General features: G+C 36.1%; 2 long non-coding RNA genes across 2 annotated transcripts in view; both read right to left on the bottom strand.

The window, feature by feature from the left end:
• LOC123334711 overlaps window positions 1–16,055 on the bottom strand; it is a 228,860-nt gene extending 212,805 nt beyond the window's left edge. Inside the window, exon 1 of the long non-coding RNA XR_006552766.2 lies at window positions 15,877–16,055. This is a non-coding gene — a long non-coding RNA (uncharacterized LOC123334711). The remainder of the gene's footprint in view (window positions 1–15,876) is intronic.
• Window positions 16,056–16,176: 121 nt separating this feature from the next.
• Window positions 16,177–25,494, bottom strand: part of LOC123334886 — a 43,154-nt gene continuing 33,836 nt past the window's right edge. Inside the window, exons 2-3 of the long non-coding RNA XR_006553078.2 lie at window positions 22,557–22,725; window positions 16,177–16,236 (exon numbers count right to left, since the gene is read on the bottom strand). This is a non-coding gene — a long non-coding RNA (uncharacterized LOC123334886). The remainder of the gene's footprint in view (window positions 16,237–22,556; window positions 22,726–25,494) is intronic.

Here is a 25,494-nt window from a genome sequence, read left to right as displayed (position 1 = left end):
CCAGTTTCACTGTTGACCTCACAGTGCTGACCTAGTCCAAGATTTCTCTTCCCAATCAGTCCTGACTATTCTTAAGCACCTTTATCTTGCTAACAATGTAAAATCCCTTATTACCTGTCCCAGGCCTGTCACTCCCCAATGGTTATGGAACTAAAGACTACATGTAAGTTCTCTGCTCATGTCATGCTGTGCCAGCACTCCATGGTTATGTGTACTCTGCCCCTATGTCTGGCATAAACTTCTCAACTTTCTATACTAGGCTGACGCATATATATCCTTTATGGCTGAATACAAGTAACTTTTCCCTCCTTAAGTCCATTGTTGTATATTGTATTAAAGTTCACAAATATCCCAGTTTTCCTACCTGTGCTGCTCTTCCTTGAGGAGACTTTATAAAATTCCAGCCACAGAACTGAGTTGAGATCAGAAATCCAGATTTAATTGAACTGTGACATTTTAGGGCGCAGACTCCCTTACTTCTGATACCAAAACCAAATTCCCTGAATTTCCAAAACCACTGTGAGATCTGATAATTCCCTACAAGTTTGACAGAATTCACTGAATATTACTGTACTCACATTAGGAGTTATTACAGAGAAAGGATACAGATGGAAATAAATTGAAAGAAGAAAGTCATAGAGCAAAGGCTGAGAGGGTTCCAATGCAAGGCTTCCATTGCCCTTGTATCCATGATCCTTGCAGTATCAGTGTGTGCCAACACACAGAGTTTTTATTAGAACTTCATTACACAGGCATGAGAGATTGAATGGCCAAATGGTTGAATTCAGTCCCCAGGATAACTAATAACTGCATGGCCCAATGTTCACACAAATCACATGGTTGATATTTCTGACATGGCCATCCCCCAGCTAAAATGGTCAGAAATAGCCAGGGCTCATCCTAAACAAAGACTTTCCTGTCAGAAGCTGAAGGGAAGGCCAAACCTCTCTTTGAGCAAGGCCAAACTCTTCACCAAATTCTATGTGACTAGCTCTGGCCAATGACATACATGCTGAAAAGAGGCGTGTCATTTGAAAAGTCACTGTGGGGTTTTCCTTGTCTTTTTTCTCTCTACCCAATGTTACAGATCCCTGGAGGAGGGCATGGCAACCAACTCTGGTATTCTTATCTGGAGAAAACCCATGGTCAGAGGAGCCTGGCAGGCTACAGTCCATGGGGTTGCAAAGAGTTGACATGACTGAGAGACTAAGCACAGCACAATGTTTCAGACAGGGACTGTTTCATCAGTCTCGGTCTCTATGACAAACAAAACCTCCTTATTCACCTATTATGAACATACTGCACAACGGAGAAATAAACCTCTGTTTTTGCAAGCCTGCTAAGTTTGTGGCTCTTGGCTACCACAGCCTATAACTCTGCTTATCATAACTGATATACCTACCAACAACCACCGGATTAGATTAGGTTTGTGTGTGTGTGTGTGTGGTTTCATAGGATTAATACAGACCTTATGAGTTGATCACAATCAAAATATACCGTCACAAGTTGCTAAATCAGCCAGAAAACATGTACTATTCTACCTATATAGTAGTTTATAAAGTGTTTTTATAAGTTGATAACATTTAAAATGCATGTTCAAATAAAAAAATCCAAATTTCTAGCTTTTAATAAAAATAAACTCAGAAGTTTTATTAGGTGCCCAAATATCTGCAAAGCAACAGGTGATTAGGCTAAATCAGCTCAGCCCACTCTGACTACATATGTGGTGTCCAGAAGAACAAAGCCTCTGTCAAGCCTGGTTAACTCCTTATATCACCTGACTGGTCCCCATAGGCACTCAGGGTTGCAATCTCTTTAAATCTATTCAACAAATTACTGAAGAAGGGTAAATATAAAAAACAGGGGAGTGGGGAATTTAATTTATATTAATAATATTATCCTGTTGAAAACAATTCATTACATACAAAGAATATAACAAAATTTAACTGATTTGGAATTGGTAGGGAACATCAATTGCACTAAATCACTAAGAATAGAGGGAACATTCATTTATCTAATAACAAAATCTCATTCAAAATGTGTTTAAGTCTGCATTTTCCCTAGTTTTATATTTGCAAAATGATTTCTACTTTTCAGTAACTCATATCTTCTGTTTGATTTTCTTTTATTTTTCTGAGATTGCCTAAAACTTTTGGGGATAGAGATTCAGTTAATTAATTAAATAACAAAGTAGTTCATTTAAGTAATCAGTCTTTGTTGGTGAATACCACTCGACTATTCATCTTTGGGCTTCAATAGTCCACTGTGCGATGGTGACTGTTAGGTGAGTGCTAGCTGCCTAATGTCTGGTTTGGTAGCCTGGGCATTGTCTGCCAGGCAACAAGCATACATTTATCACCATAGAGATAAGCAGAGGCTGATGAACAGGGTCTTCATATTTCTACTCACAGGTCCTGTCTGCTTGGTGGCAGAAGGATCAAGTTATATTTTGATATCCATACAATAAATGAGATATAAAAAATCTGAATTAAATGGTGAACACATCAATTTGCTCCAGTAATATTTGAGACTGGAACCCTGAACAGTGTTTTCTGGTGGACTATCCCCCAAATCTCACTCATCACAGCATTCATGTGACCACAGAGACTTTACCTGTGAATATGTGGTTAGATGAGCTTCTCAGTAGTCGTGCCTGCTTATCATTTACCTTTAAACGCCATGTCCCCCTATACATGTATCCTTATTTTTATATATTTTAAAACATAATGTGAATCAGCAAAGTTTCCATCTTCTTTTCTCATGATTAACCATCATGTGCACACAGTTCCTACTTTGTTAAGAATCTTAAATTAGACTCAATTTAGAGTTGAACTAAAGACTGATTCATTTTCTTTCTCTAACAAGGACTTTGTAAATTTAAAAACTTCCAGAATTATACATTATTCTTTACTACATTGTACTACTGTATAAATAAAAAGCATATCAATCATATGCTTTCTTTAAGTATGTATTCCTTAGGACAGCCTCCTTTTTCTGAATTAAATAGTGCTTTTCCTTTTTATGAGACTTATTTTATAAAATAGAGATGCCATTTCATTTAAATTATTCCTAATTTGGATATCTAAAATGTGTCCAGTTTTTCCAGTAGAATGCTTCATGAGACAAAGGGGAAAGTTAAGAATGCATATACATGGATCCAGATACACTTCTGTGACTTGATTACACATTTTTACGCAACAGCTGGAAAATAGAATTTTGATTGACCCTGGTTACTGTGATTGTGTCTACTGCCAATGAAAATGTAGCTGAAATACACAAATATTTTTAAATATGCTGCATGGGTGTTTCCTCGCTGCCAAAAAAGAAAATAAGCAGCACAATTATGTAAACTCTTGTGTTATTCCCAGTGCACAAACATTTTACAGATGCTTCCCTATGAAAACATTCTAAAACATACACTTGTCTGTCTTTGCTTACCTAGAGTTGTTTGGCAATAACTATTTCTTTTGGGATGTAGCTTATTATTGAGTTTTGTGGTTGAGCAGATGAAGGATGAGAAGCACAGAATTTATGATCTGGAAATACCCTAGCTTACTGATATTACATGTCTATCACAAATGAGCATCCCAAATTCAAAAGAAATAAATACACAAAAAGGAGGGGGTGGGAGGTCTCTGTAGTTTTGAAATCAGTGTTACTACTTTAGCTACATCCACTTGGATCAGAATTCACAGGTGTCTGTAAGACTGTCTCATGACCCCCACCCTTCTCCATTTCAGCAAGAACTCATACTGTGTGATACAGTTTGGCAACTGAGAATGAAGTCATGGTAAGGAGAGGAAAACATTCCATGCAAGGAGAAATTCAGTTTTGTACTCTCCAACCTGCACCAACTTCCAGGGAGTTCTTGCCTCTCCTTTTTCTACATAGTGACAATCAAGAATGAAAATCAGGCTATATCAGCAAATTGAGAAGCGGAAACAAGAACAACATAGATGAATTTTTAAAACTTACTACAAAACAAAAAACATCCATCATCATGTGTAAAGAAATTGAAAGCTTTTAATCTTCACTGAATAATGGATATTTACCCAAAAAATATGCTTATAAGTCTTTAAGGTTGTGGCTAAAATGCCACTCTCAATGAAGTAGTCTTGGACAAAGACACAATTCATCAGTTTACATGTCATGTAACCTTGCATACTGCAGTTAATCTGTCTAAAACTCCATGTTTTTATGATGATAAAAATATTAATAGCTAACATTTATTGAAAGTTTACCATGTACCAGACACTGCTTTATAATCAGGCTATCTCATTTAATTCTCACAAAAATCCTGTGAAGTAAATTCCATATTGCTATCCCTATTATACAGGTAATAAAACTAAGGCACAAAAAATAAGAAAAAAATAAGAATTCATTTTTATTTCAATGTTTAGTAAAAACTTATGCTAAATGCTCAACTTTCTTCTAGGTACTTTACAAATATTAATTAATAACTGTCTCTCAATTTAATAGAAACTGCTATTTTAATCTCATTTTACAGATTAGGAAACTGAGATAAGACAGATTAAGTACCTTGCCCAAAGTCACAGTTAATAACTGGTGGAAGGAAAGTATGAATCATTCAGTGTGATTCCAGTGATTTTTGCACTTCAAAACCACTGGGTATTATTACCACCCCTTAGGGTGTCATGAAGATTGAATGACATCATGTTGGTACATGAAAAGCATTTGTGTTTTTGTGTGCTCAGTCATGTTCGACTCTGCGACCCAAGGACTGCAGCCTGCCAGGCTTCTCTGCCCACAGAATTTTTCAGGCATGAATACTGGAAAGCATTGACATTTCCTTCTGCAGGGGATTTTCCCAACCCAGGGACTGAACCCACACCTGTGCATCTCCTGCATTAACAGGCAGATTCTTTACCACTAGTGCCACCTGGGGAAAGTTTATTCTGAAGATTATGGAAGCTCTCAGAATATTATCAGAAATAATAATGGTGCTGAGGAGACAGAAACTAAGCATGTTTTTATACCCTGTTTTCCACTGGGCAGTTTTTAAAATTAGCAAGTAGGCTGGTGAACTGGAACAGAGTGAACACGGAGAAGGGTAGAAAATGAGGGTCAAGCATTTATCCAATCACATACAGCCTTGCAGATCCTTATAAAGACGAACATTTGTTCTGAGTGAGATGAAAGGCCATTAGTGAGTTTTGAGCAAAGTCATAAATTGATTTGACTTACGTGTCTTAATAGGATCAGTTTGGCTGCTGTATTGAAAAAAGAACTGCAGGGGAGTAAGGGCGGATGCATAAGGTACTATTATTTCTTGAGGTTAAGAGAGGTGATGTAAATTGTGCAGTGTCTGTCAAAGAGTCAGTAGGCATCAAACAGGGTTTCCAATTCAGGCCTGCATGAGTTAACCATTCACGACACTGAATGGGAGAATGAAGAAGACCCTGGGTAGGCTTTTAGGTCTTCCTATCCAGGAAGCAACAATTAGAACTGGACATGGAACAACATACTGGTTCCAAATAGGAAAAGGAGTACGTCAAGGCTGTATATTGTCACCCTGTTTATTTAACTTATATGCAGAGTACATCATGAGAAACGCTGGACTGGAAGAAACACAAGCTGGAATCAAGACTTCTGGGAGAAATATCAATAACCTCAGATATGCAGATGACACCACCCTTATGGCAGAAAGTGAAGAGGAACTAAAAAGCCTCTTGATGAAAGTGAAAGTGGAGAGTGAAAAAGTTGGCTTAAAGCTCAACATTCAGAAAACAAAGATCATGGCATCCGGTCCCATCACTTCATGGGAAATAGATGGGGAAACAGTAGAAACAGTGTCAGATTTATTTTTCTGGGCTCCAAAATCACTACAGATCGTGACTGTAGCCATGAAATTAAAAGACACTTACTCCTTGGAGGAAAGTTATGACCAACCTAGATAGCATATTCAAAAGCAGAGACATTACTTTGCCAACAAAGGTCCGTCTAGTCAAGGCTATGGTTTTTCCTGTGGTCATGTATGGATGTGAGAGTTGGACTGTGAAGAAGGCTGAGTGCCAAAGAATTGATGCTTTTGAACTGTGGTGTTGGAGAAGACTCTTGAGGGTCCCTTGGACTGCAAGGAGATCCAACCAGTCCATTCTGAAGGAGATCAGCCCTGGGATTTCTTTGGAGGGAATGATGCTGAAGCTGAAGGTCCAGTACTTTGGCCACCTCATGCGAAGTGTTGACTCATTGGAAAAGACTCTGATGCTGGGAGGGATTGGGGGCAAGAGGAGAAGGGAACGACAGAGGATGAGATGGCTGGATGGCATCACTGACTCGATGGACGTGAGTCTGAGTGAACTCCTGGAGTTGGTGATGGACAGGGAGGCCTGGCGTGCTGCGATTCATGGGGTCGCAAAGAGTCGGACACGACTGAGAGACTGATCTGATCTGATCCCATCTAAATGCAAAGTGTGATATTTGCTGAAAATTTTTGGCTAGAAAAAATTTTTATTTTTATTGTACACTTCAAGTTTTAGTTTTCTTAACAATGTGCCTGGTTATTTGAGAAAGATCTATGAAAGCTAATACTAATTCTGATCCCACATCTATGTGTAACCAAGTCATACTGAACCTATCTCTTTAATAAGCATTGTTCACCAGATAATGTTTGTAACTACAAAAAGCTAACATTTGCTGTGTTTTATGTCAATGTAAGCCTATTCTTGTTATAAGAGATAATCCTTTTGTGATTTATCTACCACACAACCTAATGTCTGGCACACCAAGGCAGAAAATATGCATCATTTGATTTAATGTCTGCTCAATAAATATTAACTAGACTAATTAATTTAAGAAATATGTCTTCAAATTCATAGCACAGTAAAAATTGCATCATTTGAAGACTACCGGATCTTAAGACTTATTTGCTAAAGTTGATGGAATTAATTAATTAGGAATAGTAGGATCAGGATTTGGAGAAAGAAGATTAGAAATCTGAAGAAGAAAACTGTGAAGACAGAAGTAAAAGAAAGTGAAGAAAAGACTAGAGAAGATACAAAAACTAGAAGATAAAAATACATGTTTTAGAAGACAGAAAATCTAAGCCTAGGAGGTAGGAGGCAGAAGAAAAAGTAGACAAAATTATGAGAGAAACAAAGCTGACAACATGGTTGAGTATTTCAGATAGAAAATGAAAAACAAAGTATTGGATGCAAGTGTACAAGACAGACCTCCAAAACAGAGATAGAAAATTTCAAACAATTTGATATGCTATAGGAACAAAACTAAGGAAATTAATTCATAGCTAATAATAATTTATTGTAAAAGCACATCAACTTAACTCTGGTGGTGCAGAACTTAGATATGAGAAGATGGGATTTTTAAACTATTGTAGACTAGGACCGACTTAGAAGAAAAATCAGAAGCTAGAAGGGAAGTCAGTTAAAAATCTCAGCAACAAGCTACCTAAAGAACTGAAGTAACTTAAAATCTAAGAATATATTTGGAAGAGTTAAAAATGTGCAAGGCCTTAAATACAGTAATGTAGTTTCCTTTGGAAAATGTAAAGGACTTTATAACTGAAGTAAATTCAAGAACAAGAATAGCTGTCAAGTTATTGGACTTGGAGCTAAAATGAATCTTTAAATCATGAGGACTAGGTGATGGCACCCCACTCCAGTACTCTTGCCTGGAAAATCCCATGGATGGAGGAGCCTGGTAGGCTGCAGTCCATGGGGTCGCTGAGAGTCGGACACGACTGAGCAACTTCACTTTCACTTTTCCCTTTCATGCACTGGAGAAGGAAATGGCAACCCACTCCAGTGTTCTTGCCTGGAGAATCCCAGGGACGGGGGAGCCTGGTGGGCTGCCAGACGTCTATGGGGTCGCACAGAGTCGGACACGACTGAAGCGACTTAGCAGCAGGTGCCAACTAGGGGCTTCCCAGTGGTAAAACGCCTGCCTGCCAAAGGAGGAAAAGCAAGAGGCATGGGTTCAATCCTGGATCGGGAAGATTCCCAGGAGTAAGGAATAGCAACACACTCCAGTATGCTTGCCTGGAAAATTCCATGGACAGAGGAGCCTGGCAGAGTACAGTCCACAGGGTCACAAAGAGCTGGACATGACTGAGGGACTGAGCACACACAGAGACTAGTTAATAAATGGCATTACAAAGGTTTAGCCAAAGTTCCTAAGAATCAGCACTGGTACTATACTCACTGACTGTGTAAAGAATAGATATTATATCCTCGGAGATAAGGGGAGAAAATCTCAAGGAGTTCTAGTAGTAAAGTCTCATATCAGAGACTTAACGCCTGGAGCAGCACTCCAAGTCTTACAAGCACTAAAGAAGTGATCTAGGACTATATTAGTCAAGGAAATTAACACTATTTGTGTTAACTCCCATTTCAGTGACTTGAAACCAATTTTCAACTCCCAAACCATGCCCAATTTTAAGGGGCTTGAATCTAATACAATAATTTCTCTCTAAATTCATAGACTAATGATGGCTGAGTGATGCTCACAAACAGACAACTGTCATCCAAGCTGTGACTCAATCACCCAAGTTCCTCCTATTTTACAGCCCCATCATATCCTGGGACCTCTATGGAGTCCTCTGTTGGACCATCTGCATTTACTAAACCAATAAGTGAAGATAGAAAAATGTTACCATTCTTGTGGGACCTTTACCAGGTCAAGTCTGGAAGTAAAGGATATTCCATTGAGGTAATCTACTGAACTCAAGTAACATAGCCTAATTGCAAGGGATCTGGGAAGGGCAGAGGAGTGAGCCAAATCCCTAGGTACAAGACAAGACAGAGAACTGAGTTTACCTCTGGCACTAACAATAGGAAATAGATACTTCTTGAAAAAGGTGGACCAATTGTTAACATATTGAAATACTTTTTTTCACTACTTGGTAAATAGTTGTGACTTGAATAAGCTGGTAATTGGATAGGTAGCTTCTCTCAGACATATTCAAATACCTTTACATTTCAAACTTACAACATGAAATACAAATTAAAAAACGAACACTATGACAGAAAACTGGTGACAGAAAAAGTATTTAGACACAAATGAGAGATCTTAAAAGTTATAAATGAAAATGTACTTGGGTATTTATTTATTTCAACTATTTAACTTTCCAGGCCCAGTTCAAAATAGCCTTTTCTTAAGTCTTTTTTAACACTTCCCTTGCTATAGTTAAGGGCTCAGACAGTAAAGAATCCATCTGCAATGTGGGAGACCTGTGTTCGATCCCTGGGTTGGGAAGAGCCCCTGGAGAAGGGAATGATTATCCACTACAGTATTCTGGCCTGGAGAATTCCATGAACAGAAGCCTGGCAGGCTACAGTCTGCGGAGTCGCAAAGAGTCAGACATGATTGAGTGACTTTGTCTTTTGCTTTTCTATAGATAATATAAATTGCCCTCTTAGCTGTAGAATTTTATACTTGTCTAATGAATATCAGATCAGATCAGTCACTCAGTCGTGTCCGACTCTTTGCACCCCCATGAATCGCAGCACGCCAGGCCTCCCTGTCCATCACCAACTCCCAGAGTTCACTGAGACTCACGTCCATCGAGTCAGTGATGCCATCCAGCCATCTCATCCTCTGTCGTTCCCTTCTCCTCTTGCCCCCAATCCCTCCCAGCATCAGAGTCGTTTCCAATGAGTCAACTCTTCGCATGAGGTGGCCACAGTACTGGAGTTTCAGCTTTAGCATCATTTCTTCCAAAGAAATCCCAGGGCTGATCTCCTTCAGAATGGACTGGTTGGATCTCCTTGCAGTCCAAGGGACTCTCAAGAGTCTTCTCCAACACCACAGTTCAAAAGCATTAATTCTTCGGTGCTCAGCCTTCTTCACAGTCCAACTCTCACATCCACACATGACCACAGGAAAAACCATAACCTTTACTAGACGAACCTTTGTTGGCAAAGTAACGTCTCTGCTTTTGAATATGCTATCTAGATTGGTTATAACTTTCCTTCCAAGGAGTAAGCGTCTTTTAATTTCATGGCTGCAGTCACCATCTGCAGTGATTTGGGAGCCCAGAAAAATAAAGTCTGACACTGTTTCCACTGTTTCCCCATCTATTTCCCATGAAGTGATGGGACCAGATGCCATGATCTTCGTTTTCTGAATGTTGAGCTTTAAGCCAACTTTTTCACTCTCCACTTTCACTTTCATCAAGAGGCTTTGAGTTCCTCTTCACTTTCTGCCATAAGGGTGGTGTCATCTGCATATCTGAGGTTATTGATATTTCTCCTGGCAATCTTGATTCCAGCTTGTGTTTCTTCCAGTCCAGTGTTTCTCATGATATACTCTGCATATAAGTTAAATAAACAGGGTGACAATATACAGCTTTGATGTACTCCTTTTTGGAACCAGTCTGTTGTTCCATGTTTAGTTCTAACTGTTGCTTCCTGACCTGCATACAAATTTCTTAAGAGGCAGATCAGGTGGTCTGGTATTCCCATCTCTTTCAGAATTTTCCACAGTTTATTGTGATCCACACAGTCAAAGGCTTTGGCATAGTCAATAAAGCAGAAACAGATGCTTTTCTGGAACTCTCTTGCTTTTTCCATGATCCAGCGGATGTAGGCAATTTGATCTCTGGTTCCTCTGCCTTTTCTAAAACCAGCTTGAACATCTGGAAGTTCACAGTTCACATACTGCTGAAGCCTGGCTTGGAGAATTTTGAGCATTACTTTACTAGCATGTGAGATGAGTGCAATTGTGCGGTAGTTTGAGCATTCTTTGGCATTGCCTGTCTTTGGGATTGGAATGAAAACTGACCTTTTCCAGTCCTGTGGCCACTGCTGAGTTTTCCAAATTTGCTGGCATATTGAGTGCAGCACTTTCACAGCATCATCTTTCAGGATTTGGAATAGCTCAACTGGAATTCCATCACCTCCACTAGCTTTGTTCGTAGTGATGCTTTCTAAGGTCCATTGACTTCATATTCCAGGATGTCTGGCTCTAGGTCAGTGATCTAGGCTAATGTAAATAGCATTTTTAACTCAGTAGGCCTTATCTTATTACATTGTTTCTATCTGTTTATATGTGAACTCCTGAGGGCACAGTCAATAGTTTTCCTCTGGGTGTACAGTTAATCAATCTTTAGAACATGAAAATGTGGTCATGCTGTTTCTTTCCCAAAGCCCTCAGTGAATTCTTAATTGTTCTTAATACAAAGTCTTTAAAAGGTAGTTAAGACCCTTTATGAACTGGCCCATACCTATTCTCTATCTTTCTTTATTCATATTCTATTACTCAACTATAATGAATCTTTTTCAGTTCCTCAGAAGACCTCAACTTTATGACTCTGGCCTTTTGCAACTGAGATTTCCTCTGCCTGGACTCCACCCCACCCCTTTACACCGGGCTAATCCCTGCTCAATCTTTCAGTTGATTCAAATATTCATTTGAGAAACATCCCTCGTACATTCTACACTTGGACAGGTTCTTACATATAAAGTGGTACTTTAGCTAAAGCAATACACAAATTGTTTATTTTAAATGCTTATTTAATTGTCTCTTTTCCAGAAGACTATGTATTCCATAAAGGAAATATCATTTCCGTTGAAAACCATGATATCTCTCATTATCTAGACCAGTGCTTGAAATATAGTAGTTGTTCAATAAATATCTATTGAGTGAATGAGTGAAAAATGTCCATTGAAATTAATAAAGATTGGTTCAGTCAATATTTATTGAGTGTCAACTATAGGCTAAGTACAGTCTTTTTAACACTAGAATTATTTTTTTCTATTTATTTCTCTGAAAATTGTTACCCACCACCACTCATAAGGACAGCATATCAAAATCCAACTCATCATCTCCTCTGCACAAACCACCCACCATAAAAATCACCACCACCAATATCCCTCACACATATACCTACAACCACTCAAATATGCTTTCTCTCCTTATTTCCCTACTTACTCAGTAACTCAGGCTTAAAAAAATCTCAGAATCTTTTTTAACAGCTCCCTCAGATCTCATTAGTTACTATGCCCCATAGATTTGACCCATGAAAGATATCTTGAATTCATCCTTTTCTTTCCAGTCCTACTGCTACTCCCATAGTTCAGGTTCTCATTACTTGTCACCTGATCTGTTTCAATAGCCTCCCAGGGTGTCTCTCCACTTTTATTCGCTCCCTCTTCCAATCTACTTTACACATTTCAGCCAGAGTAATTGACCCAAAGGTCAGTTCACTCCCCTACTCAAAAACCTTCAGTGACTCCCCATTTTAACCAAAAAGAACAGCAAATTCTCAGCCTGGTATTCAAAGGCCTATATAATCTGGCCCCAATTTATCTCATCTTTTCCAGTCCTATGTTATAGTACTCCCCGTCATTGTAGCCCAACTGGTTTTATTATCATTCCCAGAACTCACCTTGCACTTTCTTACTTTCATGCTTCACTCATGTTCTTTCTGCTAAGTCTGACCTGCCTTCCTTCCTATGAACCTGCTGTCTTCTCTCACCTCTCTCTACAGGGAGCTTCAAGTCACACCATGTGAATGTTTCACAAATGGAATGGATAGAATTTTGTAGTTAAGTAATTCACTTCTGAATATCTTGGTTAAAGTGTCCCCTAATTTTTTCTTTTGCTTTTAAAACTTCTGCTCCTCCTTTCATTGTCTCATATTCATCATATATTTTATTATTTCTGTAATCTTATTCAGAAACTGTGATGTCCTTTCTATTTTCTTCACTCTTCCTTTTGGCTCTTTTCTTTAATAAATTTGTTACAATGTAAAGGACTTGAGTTGCCATATTATAAAAAAAATCCATTAATGGTTTTCCTTAAATTTTGTTTTATTTAAACTTCAGTGGAATATTCCATCTCCATTTCCTGGTTGGTTGATAATATGGAAATCTCAAGAGACTATTTTAAAATTCAGTGAATTATATTTACCTAGGACATTACCTCTAAGCAGGGACAACACTGCAGCTCACGATACAGACTCGCTAATAAATTTCATCTCATTCACCATTTGCTATAGTCCCTTTCAACTGTAATTGTTTAGGTTTCCCCAAAAGTGAATATTGAAAAATACAATTATCAGTTAATATTCTGCATAATTTAGGTTCACTGAACTTAAAATTTTGTAAAAATTTAAGAGAACTTCTACTCTGGCCATGTGGAAGTACATAGATCAGACATGACTTATGCTGTAAACAACTAGAAAACTGAACAAAAACATGAAATAGTTGTTCTTAGACACAACATTATTGGTAGCCCAGGGCTGTGATCCCTGAAACAAGAAAAATGGGATACATTCTAGAATTTTCCTGACTTTCTGTTTAAAGGCACAACCTGAAAGGGGAACCCAAGCAAACGTAGTGGCTTTGCAAAGTTAAAAAGATGAAGTTCAGAATTCAGCAAAGCTAAATTGGCCAGAATTTGTGTGGGGCACAATATTAGGGAGGAGGGAAATATGCAAATAAATGGTCTATAAAGTTCCCTAGAATTTGTTTTTTCCCCCTGAATTCTCAGATGCACATGTGCTACTGTGAAATGACTTGCAGCTGGGCATAGAAGTATTAGAAAAAGAACTAATATGGGGAATTATGAACTAAAAATTCTAAGAGCTCACACAGGGCTGAGAAATGTTTAAATTTTAACCAGTCATAGTGAGAAAGACTTCAGTTAGCATTCAGGACTCCGCTAGATGCCTCACATGAGCAAGGCCAGGGCAGCACTAGAGTCGAGTTAAACAGCAGTGTAGCTGTCAGAAGAAAACTTAAAAATAAACCAAATAACCAAGTGATCAACAGGAAAACTCAACTATTTTTCAAAATAATAGTAAATACTCTTTAAAGACAGCAAAAAAAATGAAGAACTCAACAATATAATAATTATAATGTCTAGCATCCAATAAAAAATTACTAGATATGTGAAGAAGTAAGAAAATATGAACAATATTAAGGATGAAAAATATATATTTTTAAAAAAGACCTAGAATCCACATAGATGATGAGATCAGTAGACAAGGATATGCACTACAAAGACAGAAAAATGATGTTCTTTAGATTAAAGGAATATGATCCAATTGGACACTTGAATCTATAAATGACCTAAATAGAAATCTGGATCCACACTAAGAAAACAATGAGTACCAGAAACGGTAAATATACTTGGAAAATAAAAATATAGCTTTCCCTCATTTTAAATTACTTTAGAAGATAATTGACTGTTTATAGCAAAAGACAAAAAAAGAGTATCATTGTATCTGAAATTAATAACATACAGAGAAAACATGATAGCAATAAAAGGGAAGAGGGGGAAAGAGAAAAAATTCTACATTGTATGTTAAGTGGTATAATATATTTGAAGATACCTTCTAAACAAAAGACAATAATAGAGATAAAATTGAATACTGAAAACAGTCAATCATTAGAAGGCAAAAAAGAATAAAAATGAGAAAATTGCAGTAGGAACTAAAGAAAACAAATAACCATGTTGTAAAATTAAATTCAATCATACTAATAACTACATTAATTGTAAGTGGTCTACAACTGACTTGAAAATCAATCCGATTATATAATGCCCATAAAAAATGTAATTAAAATATGAAGATACACATATTTTCAATTGAAAGTATATAAAAAACATATAACATGAAAACACTAATCATAAGAAAGCTAGAGTTCTATGTTACTATACGACAAAGTGCAATTCAGAACAAGAAATATTTTCAGACATAGAGATCTTATATAAGGACAAAGGGTCAATTCATCTTTAAACATAGTGTGGAATATGTATGCTACTGTGGTAGCTAGCCTCAAAAACAGTCCCTAGTGAACTTTACTTCCTGAAATTCATATTCTTTTATAGTCCATCCCAATACTGTACTAGAGATGGAATGTGTAACCAAAATCAGGATAGACATGATGTTGATTCTGATATTAGGTTAAAAATATTTCTGAAAAATTCCCCAATTCTACCAAATTAAATAACACATCTCTAAATATTCCAGAGGAAATGTGGATGTTTAAAAATCAAAAGATGTTAAGTGTCCATATTAAGAAGTTAGGAGGAAAAAAGAGTAAATTAAACAGAAGGTAAATACAAAGAAATAAAAATAAAAATGAGTAGAAACTAAGGAAGTATAAAACAGAAAAACAGTATAGCATATCAATTAAACTAAAGCTAGGCTATTCACAGTCTACAATATTTATGTACATATAGATGGACTCATTAAGGACAAAAGCTGTATAACACAATGGTTCACATTAGAAATGTAATAGAAGATATCACTACCAATACTATATAATTTATAAGGATAATGAGTAATATTATGAGCAACTTTATACCAAAAAATTTGGCAAATTATAACCAAAATGGCAAATTCTTCCTAAGACACAAATGGAGACAAAAAGCATTAAGAAAAACAGAATAGTTTTATATTTACAAAATAAACTGATTTCACAATTTAAAATGTCACTCAAAAGACAGCATGCACACAAGGGTTTATTGGTATATTGTATTAGACATTTTACCCTATGACTCTGATAGTAGTATCAGACCAAAAATAAAGCAAAAAAGGAAAAATTAGAGACTTACAGCTCCTATACATACATGCCAAAATCCTTAACAAAATATTAGCCAATTGAATCCAGCATTATAGTGAAAGAAATATGCATCATGACCAAATGGAGTTTATTCCAGGTATTTGAATGAAAGTAACAGAAGGAGAAAAGTCATAATCAAAATTGTTGCAGAAAACTTCATTTGATAATGTGGAATATCATTGATTTAAAAATTACTAGGAATAGAAAGTAACTCTTCAAAATTGATAAAGTATCTACTAAAAACCTACAATTACTGTCACAATTCATTATAAAACATATAATATGTTCTTAAGATTAAGAACAAAGTAGAAATACCTGTTCTTACCTCAACTTGGTGGGAGGGATGTCTTCCAGTGAATTAAGGTGTAAAAAAGACACAAGGAATCAGTTCAGTTCAGTTCAGTCGCTCAGCCGCTCAGTCGTGTCTGACTCTTTGTGACCCCATGAACTGCAGCACGCCAGACCTCCCTGTCCTTCACCAACTCCAAAGCCTACCCAAACCCATGTCCATTGAGTTGATGATGCCATCCAACTGTCTTATCCTCTGTCGTCCCCTTCTCCTCCTGCCCTCAATCTTTCCCAGCATTGGGGTCTTTTCAAATGAGTCCGATCTTTGCATCAGGTGGCCAAAGTATTGGAGTTTCAGCTTCAACATCAGTCCTTCCAATGAACATCCAGGACTGATCTGAAAAAAGAAGCAAACTGTCTTTATTATCTTTATTCACAGATTTCATTGTAATTTGTTTTCTAAAATCAAATAATCTAGGGAGAAAAATTATAATAATTAAAAGAAAAATTTATCAAGGCTTTTTAGTTATTTGTTGGAATACAAAATCTGTATGTAAAAGTCAATTGTATTCTATATACTAAGAGTAAACAACAGAAAAATGAGTCTCAAAAATACCATTTTCAATACCACTAAAACATAAAAATACTAGTCATAAATTTTTCAAAGTATGTATGAACTGTTACAAAAGATTATTGAGATAAAGAGCTTAATAGCTATATTATGTATATGAATTAGAAGACTCAATAAAATTAGAATGGCAAAATTCTCCCTAAACTGTACTATAAATTCAGTATAATTTTAACCAGAATCTTGGTAGGATTCTTCATAGTATTCAGCAAGCTCATTTCAAATGTATTAGGAAAAGTAAAAAAAAAAATCTTAAATAGTAAAGAGTTGTTTTTAAAGTGGAGCTACTGTAATTGAAACGATGTGTTAACAGTAAGAATAAACTTGTTCAATTCAAAAGAATAGTTTAGAACCAAATTCTAAACTTTAGGGAGAGACAGTGGCTCTCCTATCTGGGAAACTGATGGTTGAAAAAGTTGCCAAATTTATTCAAAGAGTATTTTCAACAAAACTTGATAAAGCAAATGAATATCTATATAGAACTATAAATATCTCAATCCTTATACTAAATAAGACATTCATTTGATATAAAATATAGATCTAAACACAAAAGCTAAAAGTATTAGATTCAAAAATAAATCTGAAAAAAACTTCTGATATGTGGCTAGACAAATATTAAATAGGCCATAAAAAGAACTAACCATAAAAACTTAATAAATTGAAATTTATAAAATTAAAAATTATCTGCTCTTCACATGAAAATTATGAAAATGAAGGGTAAGCTACAGACTGGGGAAGTATATTTGTAATACACATATCTGAGAAAAAATTTGTGTCCAGAATATATTTCTTAAGAAACGCCTTATGACACAATAATAAAAAGACAAAAAATTCCAATTAAATTAAAAATAGACAAAGTGCTTTACAAAGAAAAGGATATCAGTGGCCAATAACTGCTTGGAAAGTTGCTCTTCATCATTAGTCATCTAAGAAATGAAAATTAAACCACACTGAGATACCTTCTTACACTCATAAATTAAAACAAACTGACAATCTTTAGTATTAGCACAGATGGAAAGCAGCGAAAACTTCCATACACAACATATGCCAGTATAAAATGACACAATCACTTTGGAAAACTCTTTAGCATTTTCTTACAAAGTTAAATATATGAGTACTACATAATTCAGCAATCTACACTAAAGAGCTAAAATATAAGTCCACAAAAATACATATACAAAAAGGAGTACGTCAAGGCTGTATATTGTCACCCTGCTTATTTAACTTATATGCAGAGTACATCATGAGAAACACTGGGCTGGAAGAAGCACAAGCTGGAATCAAGATTGCCAGGAGAAATATCAATAACCTCAGATATGCAGATGACACCACCCTTATGGCAGAACGTGAAGAGGAACTAAAAAGCCTCTTGATGAAAATGAAAGAGGAGAGTGAAAAAGTTGGCTTAAAGCTCAACATTCAGAAAACGAAGATCATGGCATCTGGTCCCATCACTTCATGGGAAATAGATGGGGAAACAGTGGAAACAGTGTCAGAATTTATTTTGGGGGCTCCAAAATCACTGCAGATGGTGACTGCAGCCATGAAATTAAAAGATGCTTACTCCTTGGAAGGAAAGTTATGACCAACTTTCTCTAGTTTTCCACTCATAGCATCTCCAAGTCTAATTAACCTGTGGTGATTATAGGAAGGCAGGAAATTCATTGTGCTAGATGTCGTATTTGAAATGAATCCCACAGTGAAAGAAGTTTGAAAAACTTTCTTAAGTAAGGATGTAAAAGTCAAAAGAATGATTCAGCATCAAATTCTTCTTGCAGACAGGGCAAAACTGAGGCTTGGTACCCCAAGAACATGCATCGTCAATGTAAAATTTGGAGATAGCCATGAAATTAAAAGACACTTACTCCTTGGAAGGAAAGTTATGACCAACCTAGATCGCATATTAAATAGTAGAGACACTACTTTGCCAACAAAGGTCCATCTAGTCAAAGCTATGGTTTTTCCAGTAGTCATGTATGGATGTGACAGTTGGACTGTGAAGAAAGCAGAGTGCCAAAGAATTGATGCTTTTGAACTGTGGTGTTGGAGAAGACTCTTGAGAGTCCCTTGGACTGCAAGGAGATCCAACGAGTCCATCCTAAAGGAGATCAATCCTGGGTGTTCATTGGAAGGACTGATGCTGAAGCTGAAACTCCAATACTTTGGCCACTTCATGCAAAGAGTTGACTCATTGGAAAAGACTCTGATGCTGGGAGGGATTGGGGGCAGGAGGAGAAGGGGACGACAGAGGATAAGATGGCTGGATGGTATCACCGACTCAATGGACATGAGTTTGGGTGAACTCCGGGAGTTGGTGATGGACAGGGAGGCCTGGTGTGCTGCGATTCATGGGGTCACAAAGAGTTGGACATGGCTGAGTGACTGAACTGAACTGAAGTATTCATAAGACATTTGTTCAAAGTTGTACCACACTGGAAAACATCCCAAACATCCATCATAAGCTAAATGGATAAATAAGTAAATTTTGGTATATTCATACAATTCATGCAATGGACTACTACTTAGTGATTTTTTTTTTTTAATAACTTGATTAACCCATCAAGCTGGAAGAATCCAAAAACCATCACACTGAGCAAATGAAGCCAGATACAAAAGAATGGATATGTGATTTCACTGCAAGATATTCTAGAACAAGCAAAATGATCTATAGGGACTTACAACAAAACAGTGGTTGCTTAGAGTTAGGAGTTAGAGGAAGGTGATTGACTTTCAAGGAACACAAAGAAACTTTTGCTGGAGTGAGAGAAATATCCATATTTTGGTTGTAGCAGAATATATATGAGTGTGTACATTTATCAAAATCTATGAAATCATGATATACTTAAAATAGATATGCTTTGTTATATGTAACCTGTATCTTAATGGATTTTTTTAAGTTTTCAAGTTAGCTACTGCTAAGTCACTTCAGTTGTGTCCAACTCTTTGCAACCCTATGGATGGTAGCCTGCCAGGTTCCTCTGTCCATGAGATTCTCCATTCAAGAATACTGGAGTGGGTTGCCATTTCCTCCTCCAGGGATCTTCCCGACCCAGGGATTGAACCATGTCTCTTAAGTCTCCTGTATTGGCAAGAGGGTTCTTTATCACTAGTGCCAGCTGATAAGTCCCTTCTTTAAGTTCCTTTTTTAAATTAAAATGGCCAAAAGTCTTAATCTTAAACCAACAGACAGCAAAAGAATATGTTTGAATAGTGAAAGAAATGTAATATTAGCAAGTTTTAACTGTGGTTTACAATGTGGCTGGTTTTTACCCAAACCTATGAGTATTAATTTACTCAGGCCAGTACTTTTTATTCTCCTGCTGTGGCCCTGTATTTTCCATTGGCTTCCCCATTAGCTGGTGTCTAAAATTGATGAAGAGATAAGAGTATTATGCACATTCTACTGTGCTCATAATGAAGTCAACATATATTTGTCATTATATTTTGAAATGTAAGTATGTTCTTCCCATTAAATACTTAGAAGTATTCTCGGTGGCTTTTCTTCAGAGCAGAATATTCTTCAAATCTGAGAACTTTTTTATGATTATGATGGTATGTACCCAAAATAATTTTGACCAAAACAACATGAGTCACTGCTTTTATTTAGACATAGCTGAGGAAAAAAAAAAAAAAACAGACAAGTTGTTGTTCAGTCGTTAAGTCATGTCTGACTCTCTGACCCCATGAACTGCAGCACACCAAGCTTCCCTGTCCTTCACTATCTCCCGGAGTTTGCTCAAACTCTGCTGAGTCAGTGATACCATCCAATCATCCTCATCCTCTGTCGCCCCTTTCTCCTCATGCCCTCAATCTTTCCCAGCATCAGGGTCTTTTGTACTTCTATTTATTTCAAAAAAACACTCAGAAAACCTAAGTTATTTACTACTAAAAAATTCCAGTTATTTGAATACCAATAATACAAAATGTCTCATTTTAAAAAATCATTTTGTTTACAAAATTTAACAATATAAATTATTTATTTAACTACTTAAAACTACATTTCATTTGGCACACTGTGATTCTTTTAATTACATAGGTAATTACATAGATTAATATGATTTAGGAAGAAAAATAAATAGCAGGTGTTCAGGGTGCCAAAATCAAATCCACCCTGGTCTTTGCTGTTCAGCTCACTAGATATGATTACATCCTTTTACACAAATTGTATCAGACTATACCTGAGGGGAAAAAACCCTTTAAAGAACTGCTTTTTAGCTTTATCTCTGACAGCAGCATTCTTGGCCTTTCAGATACCAGTATATTCTTTTTCTCCATTTCTATCTTTCTTCTGTAATCATCTCATAATGGAGCATAATGTTATGACTATATCACAGGAGATACATGATAACATTATAAGCATGTTTCTATATCATTTTAAAAATTAACTGTAGTACATATATATTTTAATCAAAAATTTCATGATACGTTTCTTGACTTGAAAATGCATAACCATAAAAATTAGGTTTGTTATTTCTCCTCACTTTTCAGGAAACAATATCATTATAACACTTTCAAGGTTCTTATGAGTGTTTTAATTTCACTTTCTTATTTATAGTATGCCTTTATATGAGACTTGATACATAAGAACCATTCAAACTGAAATTATTTTTACATCATTTAAAAAATGAGGCAGTTTGTTGTTCATTTTGTGTTTAGTATGCATATAATATTGTATACATGCTATACAATGTCACGTACATACATATGTACTTTGTAGCTGTAATATTCTATTTTTATGGAAATTATATATACTAATTTTTGTTTCCTGCTCTAACAATCATCATCATTCTAAAAAATAAGTGCTGAGGAAAACATAATTTTGATAACAGTGTGAAATAATTAGTAAGTAAGAAAAATGAGGGGGATAAGAATAATATTTCTATATCAAAGAAGAAAATAGTAGGGTTTTGAGAACATCCTCTAGCAGTCTCTTGTGTTTTGGTTTGTCTTGTGAATAGAAGCGCTAGCTCTACTTGCTATAGACTCTCTTTTCAAGAATGCTTGTAAAATGAACAGCCTTCGAAGATAGAGATAGCATCTCCCTCTGGAGCTAAGGGCAGGTTTGTTTACCATTCATTACTAACAAAATAATGTTTCCATCACTGTGGGGCAAAGTCAAGCATGATACTTTCCATCATAAAATATCTGGGTGCTCTGGCTCAGAATTTCTCTCCTGTAAGACTCCCAACTGCGTGGGAAGAATCATCTGACCCTCTTCCCACTTTCCTGTGGAAATGCTGATACTCTAGCTACTGTTATTGTTGTTGCTGCTTAGTCACTTTAAGTGGTGTCTGACTCTTTTGTGACCCCATGGACAGTAGCCCCCCAGGTTCCTCTGGCCATAGGATTTCCCAGGCAACACAAGAATACTGGAGTGGGTTTCCATTTCCTTCTCTAGGTAATCTTTCCAACCCAGGGATAGAACTCACACCCCCTGATTGGCAGGCAGATTCTTTACCACTGAGCCATACTGTTATTACCAAGCAATAAATTGTCCTTTTCTCTGGATTGCATTTTTGAGGGAGTTATCTGAAGAATTAGACTCCCTCACCACCAGAAAGAATTCTTGAATCTTTGCTGTTGGCGAAGTTCCTTCAGCATGAGGAAAGTAAGAAGCTATTACATCAGTATAAGATAAAATAAGAAAACTCAGACAAGAACTATGGCAGGTATATTTTTGCCTCATGAAGTATTCCAATAGACACAGTCTTGGTGAATAGCAAGAAATGGCTTCCTTTTTTCCCTTTCAGAGAACAGCACCCCAGACAGAGTCAGGCTCAGATTAGAGCCTGATTCACTCTCCATTGCTGGTCAGTAATGGGGTTCCCTGTTAGTTCAGATGGTAAAGAATCTGCCTACAATGTAGGAGACCCAGGTTCGATCTGTTGGTCAGTAACAGGTAGATCATGGTTACTCTTCAGCTACTCACCCTTTGGTACTTTGCGTTGTCCAGAAAAGAAAGTACAAATTTAGTAATTCCAGCAAGATTATACAAATACTTGGTGATGGGTAAGTACCCAAGTATTTGGTAGTTTAGGACAGTTCCACCTTTGCTTCTGTTAGCAGTCAGTGGCTGTAAGAGTACTTACCTAGTGAACAGACCTCCAACCTGTTACAGGGCAGAGGCGGTAGAGCTTGTCCGCATTCCAGAGCCAGGTTTTTGCTACAAGGGCTAATGGGGCAGCAGGCAAGCTCACTAATGCAGCATCAATGGAGGAAAAGGTGGTAGAAAGTATATCGCAAGTGCTGTTGGTGGAGCTAAAGATTTATCAACCAGGAGGAAAATTGTTAGGCAGATAATCTTATTTATGTACTATCTGTAATCATCCCTTCCCTTTCCCTTCCCCACTCTTAAGAAAAGGTTCTGAAGAGGAAGGATTCCCCTTTGCTAGGTGAGTTCTCTACATTTTTTTTTGTTGTTGAAAATTTGTGTAGGGGGATTACTTTACGTGTGTAGGAGACACGTAAAGATTAAATTGATCTACTGCCTGCATAATAAAGTGAGCGAGGCTGCAGAGTGGCCTGGGTAGTTACCTAGGGAGAACTTTGAGATAAAAAGATTTCCGAGAGCAGGTCAAGAATTTACTTTTCCTGCTGCCATTTGGAGACACAGAGTAAAGATTTTAAATATTTATGTTTAGGTTTTTGGTTACTGTACTATTTCTCTGACTATGATATTATGCTAAGACTGAATCTTTTACCAAGATAGATTTGTCTGTTAAGAAATTTTTTCCTTACTTTTTAATGGAATTGGAATGTTAAAGCATAAAATCAGAAATTAAAATAATTTTTGGCTCTCCATCCATATAAGTATCTTTTCAATTATAATATCTTCATTAATAGCTAACATCTTAAATAGAGAACCACCGATAAGCAGTCAAGGACAGTGGAAACTAAAGAGGGTATAAAAAGACTGCCGAGTCCTTAGTTTATTTCCCATTTTTTGGTCAAATCAACTACAACAGAGTTACAATATTGTACTCTGTTATTTATCATGAAGAGAGCCTTTAATCAGTCCATTCTATCACTACATAAACTGAGGTTTTTAAAAAGTAGAATAAAATATGTGGGTGAAGTTAGTGAAAACCTTGGAATTTGAAATTTGACATTGTCTCTGAACGCATAGAAAATTTAACCTCCATTAATAACATTTAATTGACGACTTTGTAGGTCTATTAGGAGAATGCACTTGCAATTACATTTAATCTACTATTAAATTCTAACTCATGAATACAGAAGTAACCCCCATTTGAAATGTTAATGATGCTGTTTGTGATATATTATGATATATATGATTCTGGAAAGTTAAATATGTGTCATTCAAGATGTCACACATAAATATAGAAATGAATCTAAATGAATGGTATTTTTTTAATCACCAGCTAAATTAAAAATGTATTAAAGACAGATCTTTAAAAATTGTCTTCTAGAATAAAATGTGCATATATTACCTGTGTTTACTATTATTCCAGGTATGTGAATTAATAATTATAAGACATACAGTATCTGGTTATTTGTACCATGTAACTGAAACCTGCCATACTAATTGTTTCTTTTAGAAATACAGATAATTGTAATCCAGTGATTGCCTTTGTTCCAAGCAATGGATTTTAATTACATTTGGAAAATGTAATTAATAATAATTATATTATTACAACTGTACAATATTAATTACAATTATGTTATAATAAAGAACTCTAATTCCATTTGGAAAAAATAGAAGTGATTTTCAAGCTCAAGGCATTCTTTCAAATCCTAAATGGCTTTTTTTCCTAAATTATCGCTATTCTCTTCAGAATAAGTATTTTTTTCTTTTTACCCAGTTGACCTCATAGTGCCTTGAATATATTGCATTTTTGACTCAATATTCAGCTTAAACAGATAAAAGGAAAGTCAGATAAATCTGAAAACTAGTTGGATATATTATTTTCTATTGTTAAAGGTTAGGATGGGTTATTGCTGCTAAAAATTGTTGAACTGATGTATATGAATGAATTACAACAGTGCAGATGGCAGAAAATGCTTGGTCTCCAAGTCTTGCGAAGAAAAGTCGCCTTACTTCAAGATGGGATCTAAGTTTTTAGGAAAGTACCTCAATGAATCAGTTTGATTTTGGGGTGTGTCTGATGTTATTCCCAGATTCATAACTTCATATAAATCAAGATGAAAAGCTTTGAGGATGAACGTTAAAAAAAAGTCTTCATATAAGGGATATGCTAATCTTTATCCAATGTCTAGATTGTTTAGTCAGTTCTAGAGCATCTTTAGCTCTTTTTTTAAACTTTTTACCTTGTATTGGGGTGTAGCTGATTAACAAACAATGTTGTAATCATCCTTAATTCTTAAAACTGTTTCATAGTATATTTGTAGATATCAGATTACCATTTTCTGGATAATAGTATCTTTACAATTCTCCGTACTATAAATTCTAACCATTGGAAATATCCTCAGAATTCCAGGATAGAACAGATTTCAGTTAATACTGAATTACAGGGGGAAGGAGGACTTCACCTTTATTCTGAGTAAACCCTGTCTTGGTCTTTTGAAGAGACCTCCTCAAGGGACAAAAGCCATACAAGCATGCTAAATAACCCACCTGCATATATAGCAGTATGCTACAAAATCATTATTAAATGCTCCCAAGAAAGTCCTGAAGTAACCAGAACAAATCACACACAAAAAAGTGAAAAGATTAACAAGACTTTAACTTCAGTAGGGATCTGCATTTTTAACTAGTGCCTTAATTGATCATAGTATGCAAATTTTCTTAACTGCCTTCTTGAATGACCAAAGTTCTAAAGCTGTCAGGATCAATTCGAATAAAAGGAGATGTAATAGAAAAAATATCAACAACATACCATCATAGAATAAAGTGTTTTCTGTATAAAAATCCAGACTTTGAGACAAAACCATCTATATGTTGAGAATACCAGAGTTCATCTTTATTAGAAAATGAATTTTAAACTACTCAGGCATCATCTTAGATTCCTAGAGGATAAAGGATATCCTAGAACTTGGAGATACATA

This window comes from Bubalus bubalis, chromosome 8 (genome assembly GCF_019923935.1).
Source record: "Bubalus bubalis isolate 160015118507 breed Murrah chromosome 8, NDDB_SH_1, whole genome shotgun sequence".
NCBI lineage: Eukaryota > Metazoa > Chordata > Mammalia > Artiodactyla > Bovidae > Bubalus > Bubalus bubalis.
The sequence above is the reverse complement of the archived record's forward strand: the minus strand, read 5'-3'. Positions and strand labels throughout refer to the sequence as shown.